This window comes from Pantherophis guttatus, chromosome 7, assembly GCF_059756535.1.
Source record: "Pantherophis guttatus breed Tessera chromosome 7, ASM5975653v1, whole genome shotgun sequence".
NCBI lineage: Eukaryota > Metazoa > Chordata > Lepidosauria > Squamata > Colubridae > Pantherophis > Pantherophis guttatus.
This window is the reverse complement of record NC_142069.1, coordinates 77,969,263-77,994,758: the sequence shown is the minus strand read 5'-3', so window position 1 is coordinate 77,994,758 and position 25,496 is coordinate 77,969,263. Positions and strand designations below refer to the sequence as shown.

At 38.7% G+C, this 25,496-nt stretch overlaps 1 long non-coding RNA gene across 1 annotated transcript; it reads left to right on the top strand.

The window, feature by feature from the left end:
* Window positions 1-840: 840 nt before the first annotated feature.
* Window positions 841-6,531, top strand: LOC148112940 (uncharacterized). Its single transcript, XR_015728816.1, has 3 exons — window positions 841-940; window positions 5,324-5,584; window positions 6,439-6,531. It is a non-coding gene; the product is annotated as an uncharacterized LOC148112940 (long non-coding RNA).
* The last annotated feature ends 18,965 nt before the right edge of the window (window positions 6,532-25,496 follow it).

Sequence of the window (25,496 nt, the reverse complement as noted above, 5' to 3'; positions counted from 1 at the left end):
TTTAAGTTGTTTTTTCCCCATCCATGGAATCTTTCCTAAACTCTTTCTAACTTCGTTGAAATCAACATTCTTATCAACCATTCAACAAATCAACAAATCAATAATTACTACCAACCTACCTCCCATTGAGGACCTGTATACTGCATGAGTCAAAAAGAGGGCTGTGAAAATATTTACAGATCCCTCGCATCCTGGACATAAAATTGTTTCAACTTCTACCCTCAAAACGACGCTATAGAGCACTGCACACCAGAACAAATAGACACAAAAACAGTTTTTTCCCAAACACCATCACTCTGCTAAGCAAATAATTCCCTCAACACTGTCAAACTATTAACTAAGGCTGCATTAGTATTAGTCTTCTCATCGTTTCTATCACCCATCTCCTCCCACTTATGACTGCATGACTGTAACTTTGTTGCTTGTAGCTCCATTCCCCCATCCCTACCCTAGCTTAATTTTTACCAGTGCACCCTGGAGTGGACGGGGTCTTAATTAGGGCTTATTTTGGGTGGTAGGGCTTATATTGTAAAAAAATCAAGCTAGGACTTACTTTCGGGGTAGGTTGCCTTTTTGGGGAAACACGGTATTCCTACACAGTCAGACATTTTGGAATGAAACTTGCAATTTGCCCCATTTTCTCTTTATTTATTTATTTATTTTATTTTATTTTATTTTATTTATATACCGCCCTTCTCCCGAAGGACTCAGGGCGGTGAACAGCCAAAATAAAAACAATGTACAAAAATAGAATTTAAAAGCAGATTAAAATAATTAAATCATGTTGCTAGTTTGGTTATCCTGGTTAGGCCCATATATAAGAGACTGTAGGCTTTCTTGTAATAGTAATATTTATTTCTTTTCTTCCTCAGGAACACAATTAGACAGGCACTAATCTGGGAGGAGCAAGAACTTATATACAGAGAAGGCGGGGCTAATGGTAAGTACTAACCAATGGTAAGTGACACAATGACATCACACAATGACATATAAACAAGCACACATATTTACAGATATCAGGTTAGGTATTTTCATCTGTAACAAATCCCCCTCTAAAATACCTAACTAATGGTGGGTTATTAAGATTATATATGCACATCAAGTTTGGAAGTCAAATACATATGTTGTTTGGTTGGCAATGGCTTAGTGAGGATATCAGCAATTTGTTCACTAGTATTGCAATGGATAGCTTTAATAAATCCTATACTTGACAGTTGTCTTACATGTTTATATTTTATATCGATATGTCGAGATCGTTGACCTATTGCTTCGGAAGCTGATATATCAATTGCTGCCTTATTGTCCTCATTGATAATAATTGGATAAACAGGTTCATCCCACACATTGGTTAACAAGTCATCGAACCAAGTTAGATTGTTGACCGCTTTGGATAAACAAACATATTCGGCTTCCGCTGTGGAAGTGGCAATTAAATTCTGTTTGCCTGTGTACCAGTGCACCGCACAGCCATTTATAAGAAAAACATATCCAGAAGTACTTTTTCTGGTTTTTGAATCAGTAGCCCAATCAGCATCAGCGTAGCAGGTCAAAGTTGGTTTTTCAGAAATGAATGGTTCTAAGAATAAGCACATATCAATGCTAGACTTTAGATATTTTAGAATCCTCTTAATTCCTTCCCAGTGGTATGAGTTAGGATTGCTTACATGTCTTGACAACAAATTTACAGCAAGGGTGATATCAGGCCTGGTCCAATTAGATATGTATAATAAGGACCCAATAATTGATCGATATAACGTGTTATCCTTGAATGGTTCGTACTCATTATACACATTCCTATAAAAATCAGTTGACATAGGAGTATCACAAATTTTTGAATTAATTAAATTACATTTTTGTATGAGTTCCATAATCTTGTCTTTCTGAGATAATTTGAACCCCTTATCTGTTTTGTCAATTTGGACTCCTAGATACTTATTTACCTTTCCTAATATTTTTAAGTTGAAATTTTTGCCTAGTTGTTCAGCGAAATTATCACATTTAATTTTGTCGTGTCCAAAATACAATATATCATCAACATAAATCAAAACATATTCAATAGAATCATTATTTTTTTTTGTGAAAAAACAAAAATCAGATGAAGTAGCTACAAAACCCATATTTTTAAGTATCTTTGATAAGCACTCATACCACCGCTTACCGGACTGTTTTAGTCCATAAAGGCTCTTGTTTAATAGCCAAATTTCTCCCTTTTTTGTATCCTTTCCTGGGGGTGCTTTCACATAAATTTCTTTATCTAGATCAGCGTGCAGATAGGCTGTCTGCACGTCAAATTGATATACTTCCAGATTTAAGATAGAAGCTAACACTAGTGCTGTTTTCACGCTTTCTGATCTAACGGTTGGGGAATAAGTGTCTTCATAGTCATCCGGAAATCTTTGGGCAAAGCCTTGAGCCACCAACCTGGCTTTGTATAGGAATTTACCATCCTCTAGCTCCTTGATTTTATAGATCCACCTAGTGCCAATAGGGGATTTCTCAGTGGGCAGGTCTGTTGGTGTATATACATTTAGTTCTCTCAAACTGTCCATCTCTTTTTTCATTGCTTCCTCCCACTTACTTTTTTCTTCTAGGGGTAGCTTAAGTATGTCATCATATGTGTTAGGAGTCAGGTGTTTAGCTTGGATAGACAGTACGTAATCATCTAATCTTTTAGGAATTATGCCCCTATTGGATCTAATGGGCCTATTCTGGGGATGTTCATCGCTATGCATATACTTAGCTTCTTTTTCGGTTAATTGATCTACTTTCAAAGTGGGGTGTCCTTTTTTCCATTCATCATTAACTATTACTGGGCATTTGATTCTGTTAGTAGATGTGGATTTGGGGTTCGTATCTGATGTGTGATGTTTTGCGTGCGTGTGTGTAATATTTTTTGATTCTGGGTAAATTTCATTGAGATGTAATTTTGACCAGTTCATGTGTTCATGAAACACGGCAGATCTGGATACAATGAAGTGATTATTTTTATCAATGAAGCGATATCCCTTGGTTCCTGATTCGTACCCCATAAATATCAGTCTTTTGGATACTTTCTCTCCTTTGCGTCTTAACTGTGAGGGCACATATACATCAGCAGATACACCAAATACGTGTAAATGCCCAATTTTTGGTTTCCTTCCATACATGAGTTCGTATGGGGTCTTATTGATTGTACTGGACCATAAGCGATTTATAGTGTAATTGGAATAATTAAGGGCTTCAGCCCAGAATGACTGGTTTAAACCAGCATCATCTAACACACATTTAACCATGGTTTGTAGCAAACCATTCTTCCTTTCAGAGACTCCATTTTGGAATGGGGAAAATGGACAAGATTTAAAGTGCAATATTCCTTGTGATTTTAGCCAAATTGAAAATTCGTTGGATAGGAATTCCGACCCCCTGTCAGTCATTATTTGTTTGATTTTGGTATTGTATTGTGTTTCTACCATTTTAAAGAACTCCTTAAATTTTTTGAAAACCTCACTTTTGTGGTTAAGGGTGTATACAAAACCAAATCTACTATAGTCATCGACTATGGTCAGGAAGTATCTTTTTTTGTATTTAATTGAAGGTTTTAATGGGCCTACTACATCCATATGAATTAGTTGAAAGGTTGATTGTGTGGTGCGGGTGGCTTTTTTGGGTTTTGGCTTGTTTTTAATTTTGGAAGAATTGCATACAGAGCATTCTAAGTAATTTTTACAGTTCTTTATTTTTAAATCTTCGGAACACTCTAACATTTTTCGTATGACTGGAAAGCTCGCGTGTCCTAGCTTTCTGTGGAGTAAGTGACTACAATTATCGTGAATAGGTTTTCCATTGTTTAAATTTTCAGACATATTAGTATCAGTGTTTGATGCATTCTTATCATTATTTTCATCATGGCTATCTGAATTTGGTTTTTTGTTTCTTAATTGATAGTTTGCATAGACTAGTTCGTTATCTTGTGGCAGTAGGTATGTTAGTCCATCATTTGTAAATAGTTTACCTATGTTTCTGTTGTTCTTAGTCATGAATACCTTTCCACCTCTGAAAGTGGTTTCTATTGCATTGTCTAAGCTTAACTTTAGGGTTGCCAATATGTTATTTGGAATTTCGGGCACAAATAGTACCCCCTCTATTTTTCCTATACCTTTTATATGCGTGTCTCCTATTCCTCTCACTAGGACTCTATTTTGGTTTGCTACTTTAATATAATATTTCTTTTCAGTGAAGTTACTTAATATTTCTCTATTATGAGTTGTATGGCATGTGGCTCCTGAATCTATGAGCCAGGTGTTGAGTGAATCAGATATCAAAGTGTTATTATTTCTTATTCCATATAGTGATCCTTTCTTATTTTCTCTAGGGTTATTTCTGTATGTTTGTCTTTCTCTAGAGTGTGGTGATTCTCTTCTCTTATACCTGTAATCTGGGGAGGTTCTGTCTAAAAAGTGTATTCTTCTATCCTTGTGTTTATATGAGTCACTGTATCCTATATTCTTGGGACAGTCTCTACTCTGATGTCTTTCAGATCCACATGTGAGACATTCATGTGGGTATCTGTCTCTGGCCCTGAAATCAGTCCTTCTTTGATTTCTACCTTCTCTTTGTTGTGTATATCGCTCTCTTCTAAGTCTATCTTCAGTAATAAGCTTATTGGTAAGGTTTTCTAAAGTAATTTGCTCTATACTTAGGTTATCTATTAGTGTAATGTAGTTATCCCAGCTGTGATCTAGTGAGTTAATTATAATGCTTTTCATGGTGTTGTCAGAAATGGTTTCTCCCCTTTGAATAAGGTCTGCTCTTACAGCGTTTAAATTCAAGATATGCTCACTCATGGATGTATCATGTTTTAGTTTGGCAGAATAGAATTCCCTAGAGATTTTTGTGGTAGTGGCTACATTTTTGCTATAGAACAGTCTGAATAATTTTTGATATACTTCAAATACAGTTAAATTATGCTCTATACTGGGGAGTATACTTGGGGAAATAGAAACAATTAACATATAGTATGCTTTGTGGTGGAGGCAGTCTATTTCATAGGTCCAAGGCTTATTTGGTGGGTTATCAATAAAAAATAAAACATTTTCTTTCATATATACAATCTGTAAACACTGATCCCATTCCATTAAGTTGCTTCCATCTAATTTCAATTTTATAAAGTCTGGAGGTATTGTCCCTGAGTGTAGTGAGGTGTTATTCATGTTTAGTAGCTGTCCATGATTTAAGACCTTAGCATACTCACAATAAGGCCTGGGTATGGTAGATGTATGTCTGTATTTACTTATCTCTATGTTGCGCTGACTTGTATTTATGTTTCCTTCTTCTTTCTTTGCAGGCTCGTTCTGGGCATGCTCAGTCCTCATTTTTCTCCAGCAGTCGATGAGGGAGGTTCCTGTGTCTGCAGCTCCTGGGGTGAAGTCCCAGACGGCCTTCTGTTGCTCTGCTTTGTTTCCGGAGGGCCTCTGGTGACTGAAGAATGCCTGGGGTGCTGCTCTGCTCATCGGGGAGTCTTCTCTGAGGTCGTCAGTAAGTGGAGCTTGAGGCGGGCCGCCATTGCCAATGGAGCCGGGTTGTTCAGGGAGCTGCTCTTCAGTAGGTAAGTATGATTGCCAGCTTGTCTTTCTTCGGGTGGCTAGGCCTTTCTTTAGACAGTCTATTTCTTTTTGGCCTTTGGTAGATGGTAGTTTAGAATTTTCTATTTCATTTTCTGGTTGTTTGTTTGGTATTGTTAGTTTAGTCCCGAGTGCTGCAGTTAGCACCTGTATAGCATTGTCTATTTCTACTTCAGTAGGTTGAGCTTTGTTTTGTTTAAATAATTGTTTTTTATTTGTTTTTGGACTCGGGTAATCATCTTCTTGGTAGGTTTTGTTTTTTATTTCGTAGTTTGAGGTTTGGAATTCTTTTAGTAATTGGTCAGGCATTTTAGAGGTATTAGGTGGGTAAGATGGCTGCCATGAAAAAGGCGGGAAGCTGTCGCCATCTTTGGTGTCATTTTTGAAGTCAGAGGTTGAATTTCTTACCTTGCAGTTTTCTTGTTTGTTATTTTCGTTATCTGCTGCTGTTCCGTGGTCGTTTATTATGCTGCGGATTTTCACAAGCAGATTTGATTCAGCTGTAGTTGTTTCTATTAATTCTAGTATTTTTCTTTTTACCTCATCTTCTTTGTTTGGTGTTAGCAGTTCATTTTCTTGTAATTGCGTTTGTTTCTTAATATTTTCAAGTGGTGTATATTTGTCAGGAGTTAGTTGAGCTGCCATTCTTTTCGTTATGTATCTGGTGGCAGGTCTTCTTTTGTCGTTATGTGAGTCTTGCATCTTTATGTTCGGTTGGGCCTACCAAACCATCCTCTTGCTACCAATTTGTTGCTAGTTTGGTTATCCTGGTTAGGCCCATATATAAGAGACTGTAGGCTTTCTTGTAATAGTAATATTTATTTCTTTTCTTCCTCAGGAACACAATTAGACAGGCACTAATCTGGGAGGAGCAAGAACTTATATACAGAGAAGGCGGGGCTAATGGTAAGTACTAACCAATGGTAAGTGACACAATGACATCACACAATGACATATAAACAAGCACACATATTTACAGATATCAGGTTAGGTATTTTCATCTGTAACAAATCATAGGCCGAATTTAAAACTCTCATTTTAAAACCAATTTTTAAAACCCCATTAAAACCAAATTAAAATCATTTATCCCATCAGAGCGGCTTGCTGGAATAACAGGGTCTTCACTGCACGATGGAAGGCACGGAGGTCGGGGATCCTTCGTATGTCCGGGGATAATTCATTCCAGAGGGCAGGGGCCCCCACAGAGAAGGCTCTCCCCCTGGGGGTCGCCAGTCTACATTGTTTGGCTGACGGCACCCTGAGGAGGCCCTCTCTGTGTGAGCGTACCGGTCGGTGGGAGGCAATCGGTGGCAGAATGCGATCTTGTAGATAACCAGGTCCTAAGCCATGGAGCACTTTAAAGGTGGTAACCAACCTTTGCTAAAGGTGCTCAGTCTTCTTCATTAAAACTTTTCAGTGTACAGATTTTCCCTTCTGCAGTGTTTACGGAAAGATTTCCTTAGCTCTGAAAAATTGGTTGAAAAGCCAAACAGTTATTCTTAGCCTTTACTAATATTTATCATAGGCAGTGCTTAATAGAGTCATGCATCACTTTGGATTGAAGGGCAAACGATGTTCAGAATTTGTGTGGGCGTGCATGCAAAAGTGTTTCCAACGTCTTAAACTACCGATAAGCATCTTTCCCCAGAATTCTACTGCAGCAATGGAGATCAGCTTCATGATGGAGGATGGAAGTCATTATGGAAAGACATAATGCTTCAGAGTTGCAAATGGATTCTTCGTGTGCGCCCTGCACCTCCTCTTCTTTGAATTATAAATTCTGCATGCCCTTATTAATTAATAGAACAAATCTACTATTCAATTGCTGATTATTCCCAGCAGATTAATTCAAATCAAGGAAGAGCCTTGGTGGCGCAGCAGACTAAGGTGCTGTTAAATAGCATCAGCTGCCTGCAATTACTGCAAGTTCAAATCTCACCAGGCTCAAGGTTGACTCAGCCTTCCATCCTTTCGAGGTAGGTAAAATGAGGACCCGGTTTGTGGGGGCAATAAGCTGACTTTGTATAAAAAAGAACACCGCTTGTGGGGGGGGGCCAAAGCCCTACTAAGCAGGTATATACAAAAGTATGAAGGCTATTGCTTAATGCATTGTAAGCCGCCCTGAGTCTCCGGAGAAGGGTGGCATATAAATCGAACCAATAAATAAATAAATAAATAAATCAAATCAAATGAAGGAAGATTTAGTTTGCTAACTGGGTTTTATAAGAAAATTTAGCCACCGGAAAAAAACATATAAGGCCAATTTTCAAACAAAACGAAGCATCTTCCCTTGTACTCCATTGCAGCTTATCAGCTGAACATTTATAGTTTCTTCTAAATATACTTCATTAACAGTTTCAAGTTTTTAATATGAACTTTAGATTCTGGCCAATTTGGGATTTAAAACAAGCAGAGTGTAAATTAGAGGAGTCTGGGAAAGACTGGATTTTAAGTGCTAAGTTAACCTATGTTTCTCACTATCTGTTAGCTTTGTCAATCTTATAAAGGATCATATTGGCAGATCTTGTTTCAAGCTCCTTGGGAATTACTGTAAATGTAACATCAGATTAAACTGATAGAGCCCTTTTTAATGGGCACATCAACACGAGACAAATGGGATTCGGGACTGGTCTACAGTACTTGACTGGAAAGGTTGAAAGATGCATTTTGCTGAAGCTTTATTACTTTCAACGTCTGTATTTTTAACTGGAAGACAACTGCTGTGACATGAAGGAAGCATGCCTAATTTCCTCCTGGCATCTCAGAAAGCTATAAAGTATGATCGGATGATAACCATTTGCTCCCTAGCTAGCAGAGTTAAGTAATGGATGCATTGCATTTGTGGAATTGAAATGAGCTCATTTTTATGCAGCCTCCCTCCAGCCACAGGCAGAACACTTCAAATTAGCCATTAAAAATGTGCTTTAAATGTTGCACCTAAAACCTAAGTAGTGTTAGCTGCTAGGAGGGGAAAAAAAGAGGGGGGGAGATAACAAGTGACCAGTGGCTTTTCCAGACATACTATGTGGTCTCTTTGAGCTAAAAAAGAATAAATCTCAGGGTGGGAAATTAGCATAGACATATTTCAGTGACCAGAAAGCATTTTAACTAACAAACAGCAGTCCTGTCAGAGTTAATGCTTGAAATGGAGTTTCAATATTTAGCAAAAAAGCAGAGTCCCCAAATGCAGATACAGTGGTACTTCAATGCTCATCATTAATTGGTTCCAGGAGATGCAATAAGTACCAAAAATAATGAGTACCAAACACATTTTTCCCGTAAGGAATAATGTAGTGAGTGACAAGGCAACCAACGTTGACAGGTTCTAGCTTGTGCATTGGGTACCAAACAAACAATGAGTACCAGGGCAAAATGTTCACGTCAAAATGCATTGAGTACCGAATTTGATGAGTTTCAAAGCAATTGAGTACAAAGGTACCACTGTATTTGGAAAGCTCTTTTGTCTGGACAGAAAGAGAAACAGCTCACTATTCTGAGCCGTGTGGAGTAGAGCTGCATAGAAATGTTAATAAAATAAATAAAAATATTTCCGTAAGCCAAAGTGTCAGAAGAAAAATCTCATTTCACTCTGCAGGATGTTTAGAAAAAGAGGAATTCAAGATGTAATTATGCTGAGCATAAGTTTGCCTCAGAGATGCAGTCCAATACAATACGAAGTGTGGTCATTGACTTAAAATGAACTACTCTACAATAAATCAATTATAATTTGATTTATTTATTTTTTTGCCTGTGTGACCAAATGCATGTAAATATTTTCTTGGGAAATTGGTGACAGTAAATTCTGAGGTAAACAGTAAATTCTAACATATTTTAAACTGAGTTTTTAATAGGGCTGAGGGTGGTAGGGTATGTAGGTGGAGTAACAGCAGGAGCATGTAAGCGTTGCCATGCAACACGTATTTTTGTTCCAGGAAAAAAAAAGTTATTGTGTCAAGAAGAGTAAACTCAGTGCGTTAGGAGAAAAAAAAATGGAAAACTTAAAGACAGTTCTGTTAAAAAGCAGAGCCTATGAACACAGTGAAATGAAGAGCCAGCAAGTAGATTGGCTTCATAATTCCTCTACGGACAAGTAGAGGACTTGAGATTTCCCACAAGTGCTCTGTACAGTTGCTTCTCTCAAGGATTTAGAGGCTGCAAGACAGTGATCTCCAGTGGTTTTAGAACTCTGGGAGATGAGGAATAGTCCTCTTCACTCAAACTGTCCTTTTTTTAAGGACACTGGATTTGTTTACTTTCTTTTCCAACCACTTTCATAAGTTCTATGCTAGCTGTTTTTCAGTTATTAGAAATCTTTAAAGCACTGGGTGAAGTTTCCTTCAATCCTCCAACTTGGATAGTGAGATATGTGGTGCCTAAATGTGATTAATAAATAAAAAAGGTCCTTAACAAAATAAGTTTAAGAATTTCTTTTAAAAAAAAAATCTTTTGGAATGAACAACAAAAGAATGATTAGAACTTTAATTTTGAAAGTTACAAACAGACCAAGGGTCCAGATGGGATAAGATTTTGTAATTGACTGTAAAAAATTTTCCTATGGAAAAACATTTTTGTTTTGATTTGTTTTTAAATGATAGAATGGAACTTTGAAAGTTGGTCACTAAAGAGAAGCAGAAGGGACCAAAGGATTATAATAAAAGGAGAAGAACACTTACATTTGTTAAATTTTAAGATATTGAAGGATATGTTTGAACAATGGACCAGGAAATGTTTGCCTCTGTAGATAGATTGTGTTTTTAAAAAGTTATACAAAAGAAACAAAGTTTATTAAACAAGATTAAGAAAATGGATATGGAAAAAGATGCTGCACTGAATATACAAATGAAATCACCTGATGTCTCAATAATTAAGAGGGATATACAAATAACAAATCAGAAGAGTGACCTGGATAGCTTATCTATAATAGATTTAAAAGAGAGACTTGTTAAAGTCTTTGAAGAATTTTGTGAGAAGGAACAAAGAAAAAAAATGAAAAGAAATCAAGTTTTAGGACTATGGAGATTCTCAGTCATCCAGGTCATGGTTGTCCAAAGGTGCTTTTTCAAAGACGAGTGGACTTTCTTTGTTTTTCCTTGAAGATGTTTCGCTTCTCATCCAAGAAGTTTCTTCAGTTTAGAAGAAGATTGAAAATTGTTAATAGAAAAATATAATTAAGAAATAAAATATAATTAAAATATTTGTTATCTCTGGTAACCCTTACAGGACTTTTGCTGTTCAGGACTGAACTAACCTTAACCCTAACCCTAACCCTAGCCCTAGCCCTAGCCCTAGCCCTAGCCCTAGCCCTAGTCCTAGCCTTAACTCTAGCCCTAGCCCTAGCCCTAACCCTAACCCTAGCCCTAACCCTAGCCCTAACCCTAACTCTAGCCCTAGCCCTAGCCCTAACTCTAGCCCTAGCCCTAACCCTAGCCCTAGCCCTAACTCTATCCCTAACCCTAGCCGTAGCCCTAGCCCTAACCCTAACCCTAGCCCTAACCCTAGCCCTAACTCTAGCCCTAGCCCTAACCCTAGCCCTAGCCCTAACTCTAGCCCTAGCCCTAACCCTAACCCTAGCCCTAACTCTAGCCCCAGCCCTAGCCCTAGCCCTAGCCCTAGCCCTAGCCCTAGCCCTAGCCCTAGCCCTAGCCCTAACCCTGAACAGCAATCTATTAGGGGTAAGAGATGGGAATGGGAAGAAGAGATCATTTGTTGTATTTTAAGAGAATGTTATGAGTTCCTAATGATTTATGATGAAGGGGAAGCCAATTCTTTTCTACTATATTCCTATTTTCTCTTTCTATTCTATTTACTTTCTTATTTTCTCTTTATTTTCTTTTTCTGTCTTTTTGTCTTTCTCTTTTTATTCTTTTATTTTTAGTTTGCATTCATTTGTCATAATTTTAATAAAATTATTATATATAAAAAGAATAAACTCAGTGAGGCCAAAATACAATATGTTTTTCATTTTTAATTCAGTTACTTAATGGCAAAACATAACTAACACAGCCTCTTTGTGGGTTCACAGGATCTGTCCCCAACAGCCTGCTATGAATGATATATACCCAAAGAATTTGAGATGGAAAATTAAAAAAAAACTATATTGTCTTTGTGACTGTTGTGAATTAAACTGCACAGCGACATCTGCAATTGTATATATAATGTGTAGCAGGGGTGGGTTCTACTCACCTTTACTACCGGTTCGCGACAGGAACGTGTGTGCGTGCTCGCTTTGCTCACGCATGCAAGCGCACTTCTGTGCATGCGCAGATCAGGGGTGAAATCCAGCAGATTCTGACAGGTTCTGGAGAACCGGTACAGAAATTTTGAGCAGTTTGGAGAACCAGCAAATACCACCTCTGGCTGACCCCAGAGTGGGGTGGGAATGGAGATTTTGCAATATCCTTCCCCTAGGAGTGGGGAGGAAATGGGGATTTTGCAGTATCCTTCCCCTGCCACATCCACCAAGCCACACCCACAGAACCAGTAGTAAAAAAAATTAGATTTCACCACTGGCACAGATCATACCTTATTACATCCGGGCGGTGGGTGGAGCCTCCTGCCACTTTTACCACTGGTTCTCAAGAACCGGACAGAACCAGGAGCAACCCACCACTGATGTGTACCCGATCTTCAAGAGTACCTGCACAGTGTAGTCAAAAAAGTCAAGATGGCAGCCCAATGCTGTGATTGAACATGGACAATAGCTTTGAACGTATCATCCTGGCCACCTTCATGCCTTTTTTGAAAATCCTCCAGATATTCCTCCTGTTCTTAAATTTATCAAAGCAGTACTTATATAAGAATAGCTTGTGTGGACCACTTCATATCTGACTTTCAATATGAACCAAATTTGGCTTCCACTTTGAGGAGATATGCAATCACACTTTAGAAATATAAACAGTTCTGAAATGTGAAAAAAATTAGTTGCTTTATCTTTCTTGTACAGATAGAATAGTACAATCCAGTGGTGAGTTTCACTTACCTTTGCTACTGGTTTGCTCGCATGCACAGAGCATATTTGATGACGCCCAGGCAGGTGGGAGGAGCCTCCTGCTGCTGTTACTACCAGTTTATCTGAACTGGGGCAAACCGGTAGCAACCCACCACTGGTACAGTCCATTTAACCTGCTGCTTGTGAAAACCTGGTTTTAAATGTGCTTCTTCTATTGAACTCCAAACTCAGGCAGTTCTCAGTCTACATTGTCACTATTACTCCACAATAGCTCATAAACAAAAATGGAAAACTTTCATTTAAAAAAACCCACAGAGAAAATCCTCCATTGGCTTAATTTTCCTAATTGCCTACATGCAGCCATCTTCGGTGCTTTCCTTTGGCAAGCAGATAATAAAACTCTTCAGCAGGGATTTTATTCTGTCTCCTACTGAGACTTAAAAAGAGAAAGAAAGAAAGAAAGAACTCAATCTTATTTATTTTCCAGTATTTTGACAGAAAACCCTTACTACAATTTTATCCTTTTCTCTTCATGATTATACTGAGGAAAAAATAACCCTCCAAATTGATCTCTCTTTCTTAAACTCCATTTTAAATGAGAGCAACGTGTACTTCACGACTGGGTTTTTAAATGCTCTGCCTTCTGGAGGATTTTCTTTCCCTGACAGCTATGTTAATGATGTCATTTTAAATAGCTCACTAATTTTGTTTACAAAGACAGTTTCCAGGTTTAATATCTTCCAGTATTATCGTTCAGATCTGCTCAATTACTCTGCTTAAGTATGTTCCTTTTTGCCTGCAAAGGCTGCTCGGCCCACACGTTTTCCCTCTACAAGTGAAGAGAGAGATGGGAAACATTTCTACTTTTTATTTTCAAATAATAAACTCGGGAGGGAATGTGATAAAAAAATCTGTCATTGTAGTTCTAGTGTAGAGTTAATGGCAAAATAGATATAGATATATAGAATTCTTTATTGACCAAGTGTGATTGGACACACAAGGAATTTGTCTTTGGTGCATATGCTCTCAGTGTACATAAAAAGAAAGATACATTCATCAAGAATCATAAGGTACAACACTTAATAATAGTCATAGGGTACAAATAAGCAATCGAATCATACTAGGAAACAATCAATATAAATTGTAAGGTTACAGCAACAAGTTAGTTATACAGTCATAAGTGGGAGGAGATGATAGGAACAATAAAAAGGTTAAGAGTAATAGTAATGAAGACTTAGTGAATAATTTGACAGTGTTGAGGGAATTATATAGAATAGAATAGAATAGAATAGAATAGAATAGAATAGAGTAGAGTAGAGTAGAGTAGAGTAGAGTAGAGTAGAGTAGAGTAGAATAGAATAGAATAGAATAGAATAGAATAGAATAGAATAGAATAGAATAGAATAGAATAGAATAGGAGTTGGAAAGGACCTTGGAGGTCTTCTAGTCCAACCCCCTGCCCAGGCAGGAAACCCTACACCACTTCAGACAAATGGTTATCCAACATCTTCTTTTTTTTTTTTTTTTTTTTTTTAATTTGATTTATATGCCGCCCTTCTCCGAAGACTCAGGGCGGCTTACAATGTGCTCAGCAATAGCCTTCATCCTTTTGTATATTTATACAAAGTCAGCTTATTGCCCCCACAAACTGGGTCCTCATTTCACCTACCTTAGAAAGGATGGAAGGCTGAGTCAACCTTGAGCCTTGGCGAGATTCGAACCCTGCAGTAATTGCAGGCAGCTGGTCTTAAGCAGCTTAATAACAGGGTGCCTTAAACCCTAGTACTACCAAGGCTCTTAAAAATTTCCAGTGTTGGAGCATTCACAACTTCTGCAGGCAAGTTGTTCCACTTATTAATTGTTCTGTCAGGAAATTTCTCCTTAGTTCTAAATTGCTTCTCTCCTTGATTAGTTTCCAACCATTGCTTCTTGTTCTACCCTCAGGTGCTTTGGAGAATAGTTTGACTCCCTCTTCTTTGTGGCAGCCCCTGAGATATTGGAACATTACTATCATGTCTCCCCTAGTCCTTCTTTTCATTAAACTAGACATACCCAGTTCCTGCAACCGTTCTTCATATGTTTTAGCCGTCCAGTCCCCTAATAATCTTTGTTGCTCTTCTCTGCACTCTTTTTAGAGAAATAGATGATTTGTTTAGCAGAGTGATGGTGTTAGGGAAAAAAACTGTTCTTGTGTCAAGTTCTTTTGGTGTGCAGTGCTCTATAGTGACGTTTTGAGGGTAGGAGTTGAAACAATTTATGTCCAGGATGCGAGGGGTCTATAAATATTTTCACAGCCCTCTTTTTGACTCGTGCAGCATGCAGGTCCTCAATGGAAGGCAGGTTGGTACCAATTGTTTTTTCTGCAGTTCTAATTATCCGTTGAAGTCTGTGTTTGTCTTGTTTGGTTGCAGAGCCAAACCAGACAGTTATGGAGGTGCGTATACCAGGTACCTTCCATCAAACAATGCCATCTTGTTGGACCCAGGAGCCACATCTTCTCTGTTGCAGCATCTGCTGTATGGAAGACCATCCCCCAGCAATCTGGATAGCCCTGACCCTGTTAGCTTTTCAAAATGGCTGTTGGTCAGAAAGACAAGTGAAGTGAACTCTCTGATGTGACTAGTGTTGTTGTTTTTTGTTGGCCTCAAACATTTAACTTGGATTGTTCTCATTATTGTTTGGTTTTGTATGCTACCCAAAGTCACTGTTGCGAGATGGGCAACCATAAATCTTTTAAAAACAAATAAAATAAAGAATGTAACTGGGGATAGAGTTTCCAGGTTATACCAAGAAAAAAAGACACGCACTAAGATGCAATAACTGAAAAGAGATTTAATTTTCTTTAATGACATTCAGATGGCATCCATCGGGTTCAAATGCTGTAACATCAGGGAACCACAAAAAGGGAAATATTAATCGTATCTTTGTATTTATCAATCCAAATCCAAATCCAAACTATGTAATAATACATAATAATTATAACTAATAATTTATTTTGATTAAAAAAATTACATTCATGAGTACTACCGTGTTTCCCTGAAAATAAGACCCTGTCTTATATTTTTTTGAACCCTGAAATAAGCACTTGGCCTTATTGCCATGCGCTCAAAAGCCCGATTGGGTTTATTATCAGGGGATGTCTTATTTTGGGGGAAACAGGCTACTCCTTGGGGGGGAAGGAAGTATACAAGAAAAACAAATTAAGTAACACTTTACTGGCCTTTCATGATACCCCGAATCTGCTGCTTCACTCTAATGTGTGTTAGCGTTACTATATGTGTGTTTTGTTATACACAGAGTTATTCAGCACAATGTAAAAACAAAATATTGTTTAATAATCTTAGGCTCACTATGCAGGACAATTCTGCACTTCAGAACTAACAATTGTTAGAGAGAAAGTGAGCCTCCCAAGCAGGACATCAATATCTTCATTTAGTAGGACTCAAAATGCTTGAAATACATTCTCCATTGATACTCTCACACAATCATTATATAGCAGATCTGGTATCTCCTAAGGGTGTACTAGGTTTTTTCAGAGGTCAGAGTTTGGGTGCTGATAGCTATGCTCTCTTGTGAAACTCATCTACCTGCTCTTTATGTCACGAGTAATTTAGTCAATGAGCAACAAAAGGCAGCAAGCCATATTTAATAAACCTTAGTGTCCCTATTAATTGCTTCCAGGCAGCTAAGACAACCTTCCTATCTAATTTTCTATTGACCTTACCTCTACACAGGATTATTTTGTTTTCAACTGGTTGGCCTCTTTCTTGCTGGGTTTTTTCCCCCCCTTCTAGATATTTTCTCCTTCATTCTCCATTGATGCTCAAAAATGCATTTTATTACATGTAACTGATAATCAATGGAATATAGATGCTTTGGTAATAATGATCAATCAATATCCCTGCCGACACAATTTAGAATCAATTCAAATGGTTACACAAACTTTAATAAGTATTGTATGGGGAGTCACCACATTTCTTAGTTCAGCTCTGAAATAAATGCACACTTGATTCATGTTACAGCCCTCTGTGACTGGGCCACAGTCAAGCAACTTAAAATGCTAGCCTCCAGTCCTTGAATGAAAAGAAAAGCACTGATGCTTAAACTTTGTTGCTTTGACTCCTGACTTCTATTCTGCCTCAGGAATAAAACCCACGAGAGGTGCTACCCTTATAGTTTTAATGCAGAATAAGTTATGAAGTTTATTGTTGGATTTCCTGGTTTTTGTCACCCATTCCATCCCACTGAGTGGCCCCATGTTGGCAGGATAAATAATAATCAAACATTTCCTTAGTGCAGTGTTTCTCAACTTTAGGTTTGGCAACTTTAAGTTCCCAGAATTCTCTAGCCAGCTACACATCTCAAAGTTGCAAAATACTGCTTTAACATATGTGGCATTCTCCACATATGTGAACTATTTTCCTAGGCAGCAGGGGTGAAATCCAGCAGGTTCTGACAGGTTCTGGAGAACCGGTAGCGGAAATTTTGAGTAGTTCGGAGAACCGGCAAATACCACCTCTGGCTGGCCCCAGAGTGGGGTGGGAATGGAGATTTTGCAATATCCTTCCCCCAGGAGTGGGGAGGGAATGGGGATTTTGCAGTATCCTTCCCCTGCAACACCCACCAAACCGTGCCCACCAAGCCACACCACGCCCACCAAGCCATGCCCACAGAACCGGATTTCATCACTGCTAGCCAGCATGGCTTTGCAGAGAATTCTGGAAGTCTAATATCAGGCACTTTCTGAGATTTCCTTCTAGAGTAACCAGAAATGGATCTAGTTGCCATTTGGGTCTTTGCAGCACAAATGTAGTAGCTTTGTCATTTTATATGCCATTTTAGTGGGACACGGTGGCTCAGTAGCAAAGACACTGAGCTTGTCGATCGAAAGGTCGGCAGTTCAGCGGTTCGAATCCCTAGTGCTGCGTAACGGGGTGAGCTCCCATTACTTGTCCCAGCTTCTGCCAACCTAGCAGTTCGAAAGCACGTAAAAAATGCAAGTAGAAAAATGTTACCTTTGGTGGGAAGGTAACAGTGTTCCGTGCACCTTTGGCGTTTAGTCACGCCGGCCACATGACCACGGAGACGTCTTCGGACAGTGCTGGCTCTTCGGCTTTGAAACGGAGATGAGCACCGCCCCCTAGAATCGGGAACGACTAGCACATATGTGCGAGGGGAACCTTTACCTTTTTATGCCATTTTATAGCTAAGCTCTGGCTTCCCTTGTTGCAGGCTTTTGCTAATAAGCTAAAAATTGTGTACCACCCTGGTGGTTTGACAGGTTTTCAAAGTTGACAAATACATAATAGCCTTGTTTCATAATTATCTGAAATCCTGAAATTATTGATCGGTTGCTATGCTGCAGTTTCTTGTCTTTAAAAGTGAGAATGCCATCATTTTTTTTAAACTTCTGGTGGGAAAGGAATACATGAGAAGGAAATGATAAGATTTCCAATACAGTTTTCACTATGAATGCAAGATTGTTGTGATACATTTTATAATCTCATCCAGAGGCTTGCGATTTACTGTCACTTTCTTTATATGTTACTGTCCAGACTGACATTCTTGTCTTGTCCTAATCAGAATGCAAATTGTTTTGGATAGGTTGCTGAAGGCTTCCATGGAATGGATTCATTTACCGAAGTATTCAAATTAATTTTGTTAAAATAAATTTGTCATATATCTTCCTGCTAATAAGGCAGAATACCTTTGACTGACGGGAAATCTTAGCAGAACTGTTTTCTAGAGCTCCAGATGCACCGAGCAACAAAAACTCTTATCTATCACTGGGGGAATTTAGAATTATATGTGTTAGGAGTGAGAAAAATCTGTGTATCACCTTACAATAATTGATGCGGATATGAGTTTGTCTCTGGGACAGAGAGAGAGAAAGGGATCAGTGCAGAGGTGAAATCCAGCAGGTTCTGGAAAACCGGTAGCAGAAATTTTGAGTATTTCGGGGAACCGGTAGCGGAAATTTTGAGTAGTTCGGAGAACCGGCAAATACCGCCTCTGGCTGGTCCCAGAGTGGGGTGGGAATGGAGATTTATTTATTTATTTATTTATTTATTTATTTATTTATTTATTTATTTATTTATTTATTTATTTATTTATTTATTTTTGCTTTAATTTATATGCCGCCCTTCTCCGGAGGATCAGGGCTTACAATGTGTTAAGCAATAGCCTTCATACTTTCGTATATTTATACAAAGTCAGTTTATTGCCCCCACAATCTGGGTCCTCATTTCACCTACCTTTGAAAGGATGGAAGGCTGAGTCAACCTTGAGCCTGGTGAGATTTGAACTTGCAGTAATTGCAAGCAGCAGATGTTAATAACAGTGCTTTAGTCCACTGTACTACAGGCTCCTTTTGCAACATCCTTCCCCTGCCGTGCCCACCAAGCCACGCCCACAGAACCAGTAGTAAAAAAAATTGAATTTCACCACTGGATCAGTGGGGTATTCATGCCCCAGCTCTGATCATCCCAAATTGCATAATGAGAGCAGATACATAGATAAGATAGATATAGATCAGAATTTCTCAACCTTGGCAACTTTAAGATGTGTGGACCAGTGGTGGGTTGCCCCCGGTTCGGACCAGTTCGCAAGAACCGGTAGTAAAACTGGCGGGAGACTCCATACACCGCCCTGGATGTCGTCATCGGTAATCTGCGCAGAAGTAAGGCACGCACGCGATCCCGTTGCAAACCGGTAGTAAAGGTAAGTAGAACCCACCCCGGGTGTGGACCAATGTAGAGTGAGCTCATGCCTCATGAAAACTGATGCCATGCAAATGACACAGCCTTTATGTTGGTCTTTTCCCCCAAAAATAGTTTTAATTGGGACAAAAGGTAGCACACTGGGCATAGGAACATTCTGAGCTTTTCAAAAGCCATATTAAGATCATTCATCTTGATGTGGCTTTTCTTATTCCCAGCCTTCACAAGCAATGCTTAGAATACTGGAAGGTGTTTTAGAAGTGCCTGTGGCAAAGGAGAGGTCCTTCAAATTGTTTGGCATGCTTTGCTTATTTTCTGCTGTTGTTGCCTGCCTCTTTAAGAGAAGAAATATTCAGCTGAAAACAAAAGCACACTATATTACGGAAAAGGCTAACCTACAAGCTTCTGCTTACATTCATACAATGCATGCACTGTATCTCTTTTCTACATCCTTACGAGAATCCTTCAGACCTTGTTTATCATCTAGGTCTAAGATCATAAAACCCAATTATTCAGTTCAATCAAATTATATTTTATTCATAAACCAAATATACAGTCCAATTAAACGTTAACGAGTTCATTATCTGAGATGGGCAATGAACATCATGAATATCCCTCCAGAGATTGTTGCACAACCCCAGTAGTCTCTGATGAAGGATGATGGGGTTTGTAGCACACAAAAGCATCCCAAAGACTACATATTGCCCTTTTTTACATCTATATAAATAAAAATGTAAATGTTCGTTTGTTCAAAATCGTAAATCTTCTAAAGTTCTTCACCGATTGCTTTGAAATTTTGACACAACGTTGAATTCGAATACACACGTGTTTTTATATACCTATATTATACAGATGTCACACCTGTGACAGGTAAAAATATGCTTTTGAAAAACAGCGCCATCTGTTGGACGTAAAAGCAACACACGCTATACTATCTTTTTGGACTTTTAATATCGCAGCACCACAATGGCAGGCGCGAGCTGGGTCTTTTCCCCTCAGCACCACCGCCGCCAAACCCACAAGCAAAATGGCGGGAAATGTCAACCGCCGCGAAGCGTCCTCCCGACTAACGGAGTATGCCCCTTCCCATTCTCAAAGCTGCACCCCTCAGGGTTAGATTGTTTTGACCTGCATTTAGGACTAGTGCCAGCATTAAGCTAGGCACATCTCTGTAATTGCATGATTTCAATTTATACAATTGAAGAATGAGTTGAGAGTGTGATATTATGTCCTTTCTGAAAATTGAATGCTAAATGGCCCATGTTTCCACTAATGAATCTCCTATTTCCAATAGTGTTAGTGCTCCAGTGCATTAAAAATTAATCTGAAATCCTGAGAATTACAGTAGTGAACAAAATTGTGGAAACCTTTTGGGAAAAGTGTATTTTTGAGGTTTGATGGCTAATAACACCACTTTTTGGGGGGAGTTTCAAGACAATCATATTCCACTGCTGGAATGGCCTGGGAATAGCCCAAACCTTAACCCAATTGAAAATCTATGGAACCGACTAAAGAAACTTGTTAGTCAGAAGCGACCCAGCAATAAAACCCAGTTAATAGAAGCCATCATTCAATCTTGGTTTCACCTTATAACAGCTGCAGAACTGAAAGACTTGGTTCACTCCATGGGAAGACGTTGTATTCATGCTAAAGGTTACCCAACTAAGTATTAACTGACATGGTGATAATTTTTGTATATCTCTTTTTTTCTATGTGTTTCACTTTTCTTCTTTATACTGTAACTGCTATTTTAATAGCAAATCCTTCATAAGTTACATTCTTGATTAAATTATCTTTCCACTGATATATAATTTTATGGTACTACTCCAAAAAAAAAAGTGGTGTTACCATGTTTCCCCAAAAATATGTCTTATATTTTTTTGAACCCTGAAATAAGCGCTTGGCTTTATTGCCATGCACTCAAAAGCCCAATTGGGCTTATTATCAGGGGATGTCTTAATTTGGGGGAAACAGGGTATTAGCTAGTTTTAGAAAATACCCTTTTCCCAATTTTGGTCACTACTGTAAAGGAGAGTCACATTGCCAGACCTTCTTGACAATAGTGGTACTTTTATGGGTCTTTTTGTTCTAAATATTCTGCACCCCTTCTCAAGTTTTCCTATAATAGAAGCATTCTTATATTTTGTAAAAAGGAAAGAAGTCAGGATGCAGCAAAATAATTTCCGAGTGCTTGGAACATTATCTTGTTAGAAAGCTGGAGATTACTTTACATACCACTTTCCCTGTCTCAGCCAGTTTATCACAAAAATATACAAAGATATATTTTTTTTACAATAAAGAATAGTTGCTTGTAGGTACATCAACCAACTCTGTCCTTATCAGGGGTGGGCTGCTGGGGATTCGCAGGGGTTCGGGAGAGAAGATTCTGTGCTCTTGAACCCCCAAATCCCACTCCTGATTGGCCCCGCCCATCCCACCTCGCCCCTCCCAGGAGTCCCCATGTGGCCCATTTTGGATGATGGTAAGTGCAGGGCATGTGCGGAGGCTCGGGGAGGGCGAAAAACAGGCCTACCAGAAGTTTGGGAAGGCCAGAAATGGGCCTGTTTCCAGCCTCCAGAAGGCCTCCAGAGTTTTCACCCTCCCAGAGGCTCAAAGAAAGCCTCCGGAGCCCGGGGAGGGCAAAACCACCCTGCCGTGGTGCAGGAGGCTGACTAGGCCATGCCCACTATGCCCACGCCCACCCAGCAACCGGGCACAGAACCCCTTTGTAAAAAATTTTAAGCGCACCCCTGGTCCTTATGTCATGAAACATTTTCTGTGGCCAGCTGTTGATGTTTGTACACTTATGTAGTTCAACAAGGGCTACTTTCAAGGCAGAAACATCTTTGAATATCTCACTGAATTTTTAAAGAACTTTCCCAATAAAGGCAATACAGATATCTGGAAAGAAAATATATCTGAAACAATGACCCAAGGAGTCATAGATTGTCTAATTTTTTTTCTAAATATATTCTGGAGCAAATTAATTGGAAATAAAAAAGAAAAACTATTCAGCAAATCAAACACCTTTCCAAATAAAGTCTGGTGTTTTTTTTTAAAAAAATATCCTTTTTCTTAACATGTCTATTGAAGGAGAAGGAAATGTTAGTTACAGAGATTATTCTTGGGATTCCCAGATTTTAAATTATATGGTGAAATAAAACCAATGATTTCCATGGGCAATTTTTCAGGCAGTTATGGGTAAAATCATACTAATAAGCTGAATTCATAGAGATACAGCTAGTTAAAACTACATCTGAATATGGGGGCAACACAGTTAGTGTTTCATAGATTTTACCAATTATATTTAATATTGTAACAATCCAGTCATGAGAATTGTGATTTTATAGAAATATTAAGACACCTAATCAATAAAAAGAAATCCGTTGTGGTGCCAATGGAGTGTGAAATCATGTTAATAATGTTCTATTATTAATCCTGCTCCCATATGTGATACATACAGTGAAAAAAACATTCATTTGGCAATTCTGCAGCATGCAAACAAAAATGCTCACATCAAAGCAAAAGGAATATTTGACTTAAACAAGACAAAATTCTGGATGCACCAGTATTTTAAAGAAAAATGTATGCACATATCAAAATAAGTAACACATGGTACAAGAAAATTAGAATTAAAAAGCATTCTGGAAAATAAACAGGCATACATTTTATATTCTTTTAAATAACAGGAGGAATAATTTAGCAAGTGAACACAGAATAAATACAGTGATAAATTTACATTTCCCTTTAGTGTTATTTCTATAACAGGGACAATGAGTTAACCTGCTGTCTTCTTTTTCTGACAGGCATCACTAATCTTGTAGTTATTTACAATTCTATACCATCAGCAAATGAATTCTCCTGAGCAGTAATTGTATTGGGCATTTTAGCCTTCATTTTTTTTAAAAAAAAAAAACAGTTTTTATTACACATTTGTGTCCCCTGCACTGAAAAGTCCCAATAAATATAAAATCTCTGCCATGAGGATTAAATGCAAGAAGTCAAAGAATTATAATGAATCAATTTCATTGTTTATCTATAATGTACCACTTTGGTTAAATGCTTTCATTTTAAAATATATATTTTTTTAAAAATGTAGAAAATCCAAATAACATTTTATGGCTACCTATTGAATTCCATTAACAGATTAACAGAGTTGGAAGGGACCTTGCAGGTCATCTAGTCCAACCCCCTGCTCAAGCAGGAGACCTACATCTGCCTCTACCTAGGATCGAATTCACAACCTCCATGAGCCAAGGTGGCGCAGTGGTTAGAGTGCAATACTGCAGCTACTTCAGCTGACTGCTAGTTCAGCAGATCAGTGGATCAAATCTCACAGGCTCAAGCCTTCCATCCTTCCGAGGTGGGTAAAATGAGGACCCAGATTGTTGGGGGCAATATGCTATTTAGTATACTGTCTTTGGTGTAAGCCGCCAAAAGAGTCCTCGGAGAGTGGGTGGCATAGAAATACAAATAATAAACAAATAAATAAATAAATGGCTGTGTTCAGATCATTTCTGGAGAAATCTGCAGATGTCAGTTCTACAAAGCAGTGCCTTATCAAGCTGTTGATGTTCTATACAGTTGGAAGATGACAATATACATTCATTCATTCATTGCATTTGTATAACTTGACCTCTCACATACAATCCTGGGTGGCATACAATATTGTACATTTGACAATTCGAGAGAGACATTACAGTGGCTAAGTACAATTGTTACTAATTCACTCCCTTTTAATCTGGGGGAAAAACTGGGGAATTAGAGATAGTGTATCACAACTTCCTAACGACCATGGAAAAGAAAGAGAAAAATATTTTTCCAAGATATTAAAAGAATGTATCACAAGGTTAAGTGTATGAATCTGTCCATCTTCTTGGCCATTATTTTTTTGTTGCCGCAATGATATATCTTTGGTTGTATTGATGCCAGTTCAAGTTTGGACACTCAAGATGCTCTGAACTCAAAGTTAAATCTACCAAAGGAAGGAAATTTAGCATTTGTTGAGGCAAATTAAATGCCAGTGTTCCTGAGCTATTTATGCTCATTATGATGCCGATCACTGGATTTAATTTAGGTTTTCATATCTGTGGAGTGTTTTGTAAACAACATAGCAAAGATTGCACCATGATGGGCCATTTATAATAGTGTAATATAGTGGAAGGGCAAAGCTATCCAAATAAGAGAGGGAGGGAGGGAGGGAGGGAGGGAGGGAGAGAGAGAGACAGACAGACAGACAGACAGACAGACAGACAGAGACAGAGAGAGGGAGACAGACAGAGAGGAAGGAAGGAAGGAAGGAAGGAAGGAAGGAAGGAAGGAAGGAAGGAAGGAAGGAAGGAAGGAAGGAAGAGATCCTTGTGCATGTTCAAAGGTTAAAGCGATACCACTACGGCAGGGGTGTCAAACTAAAGGCCTGGGGGCCAGATCCAGCCCGCGGGGTATTTAGATCTGGCCCACAGGACCGCCCTGGAAACAGTGAAGGATCAGCCCATGGTGCTTCTGCCAATGAAAATGGGCTCCCAAGCTCCATTTTCAGCTGTCAAGACGTCCTACAACACTCTGCCAGTGAAAACGGTCCTCCCGAGCTCCGTTTTCACTGGCAGAGGGTTGCAGGAGGCCATAGCAGCCGAAAATGGAGCTCAGGAGCCTCTTTTCACTGGCAGAGCACTCGGGCCACCACAGGTGCCCCCAACAGGAGTGATGTCGAGCTGGCCACACACCCCTGGCCATGCCCCCATGCCCCCCCCCCCGAGGTCAAACACAACCCTGATGTGGTCCTCAATGAAATCGAGTTAAATCCTCTGCACTAGGGTTCCATAGGGTATATAAAAGAAAGTCAAGATGACAGCCTTTTGCAATTGTCATCTTGACCTTGTTGGCCATACCCAGAAGACACACTTCTGGATGCCAAAGAGAAATACTTATTTTAGAGACCAGACTTTCTTGACTCCAAGTGCCCCATCTGAACACAGGTGACATTTAGCATGACAAAGGATCTGATGGTGAAAAACCCTTGGATGATCCATTTTTAAAAGCACAACTAATTCCAGTTTCAGAGAATAAATATTTTAGAAAGACATCCATCTTATTTCAACATTGGTCTGCTTTCCAATTATAACTAGATGCATTTTACTAGAAGAAGAGGATAGCTCCACTATATATAAAATTCCATTTTTCAAGGACCAACCCCGCCCTTCAATTTTCTATTAAAATATTTTTTCTTTA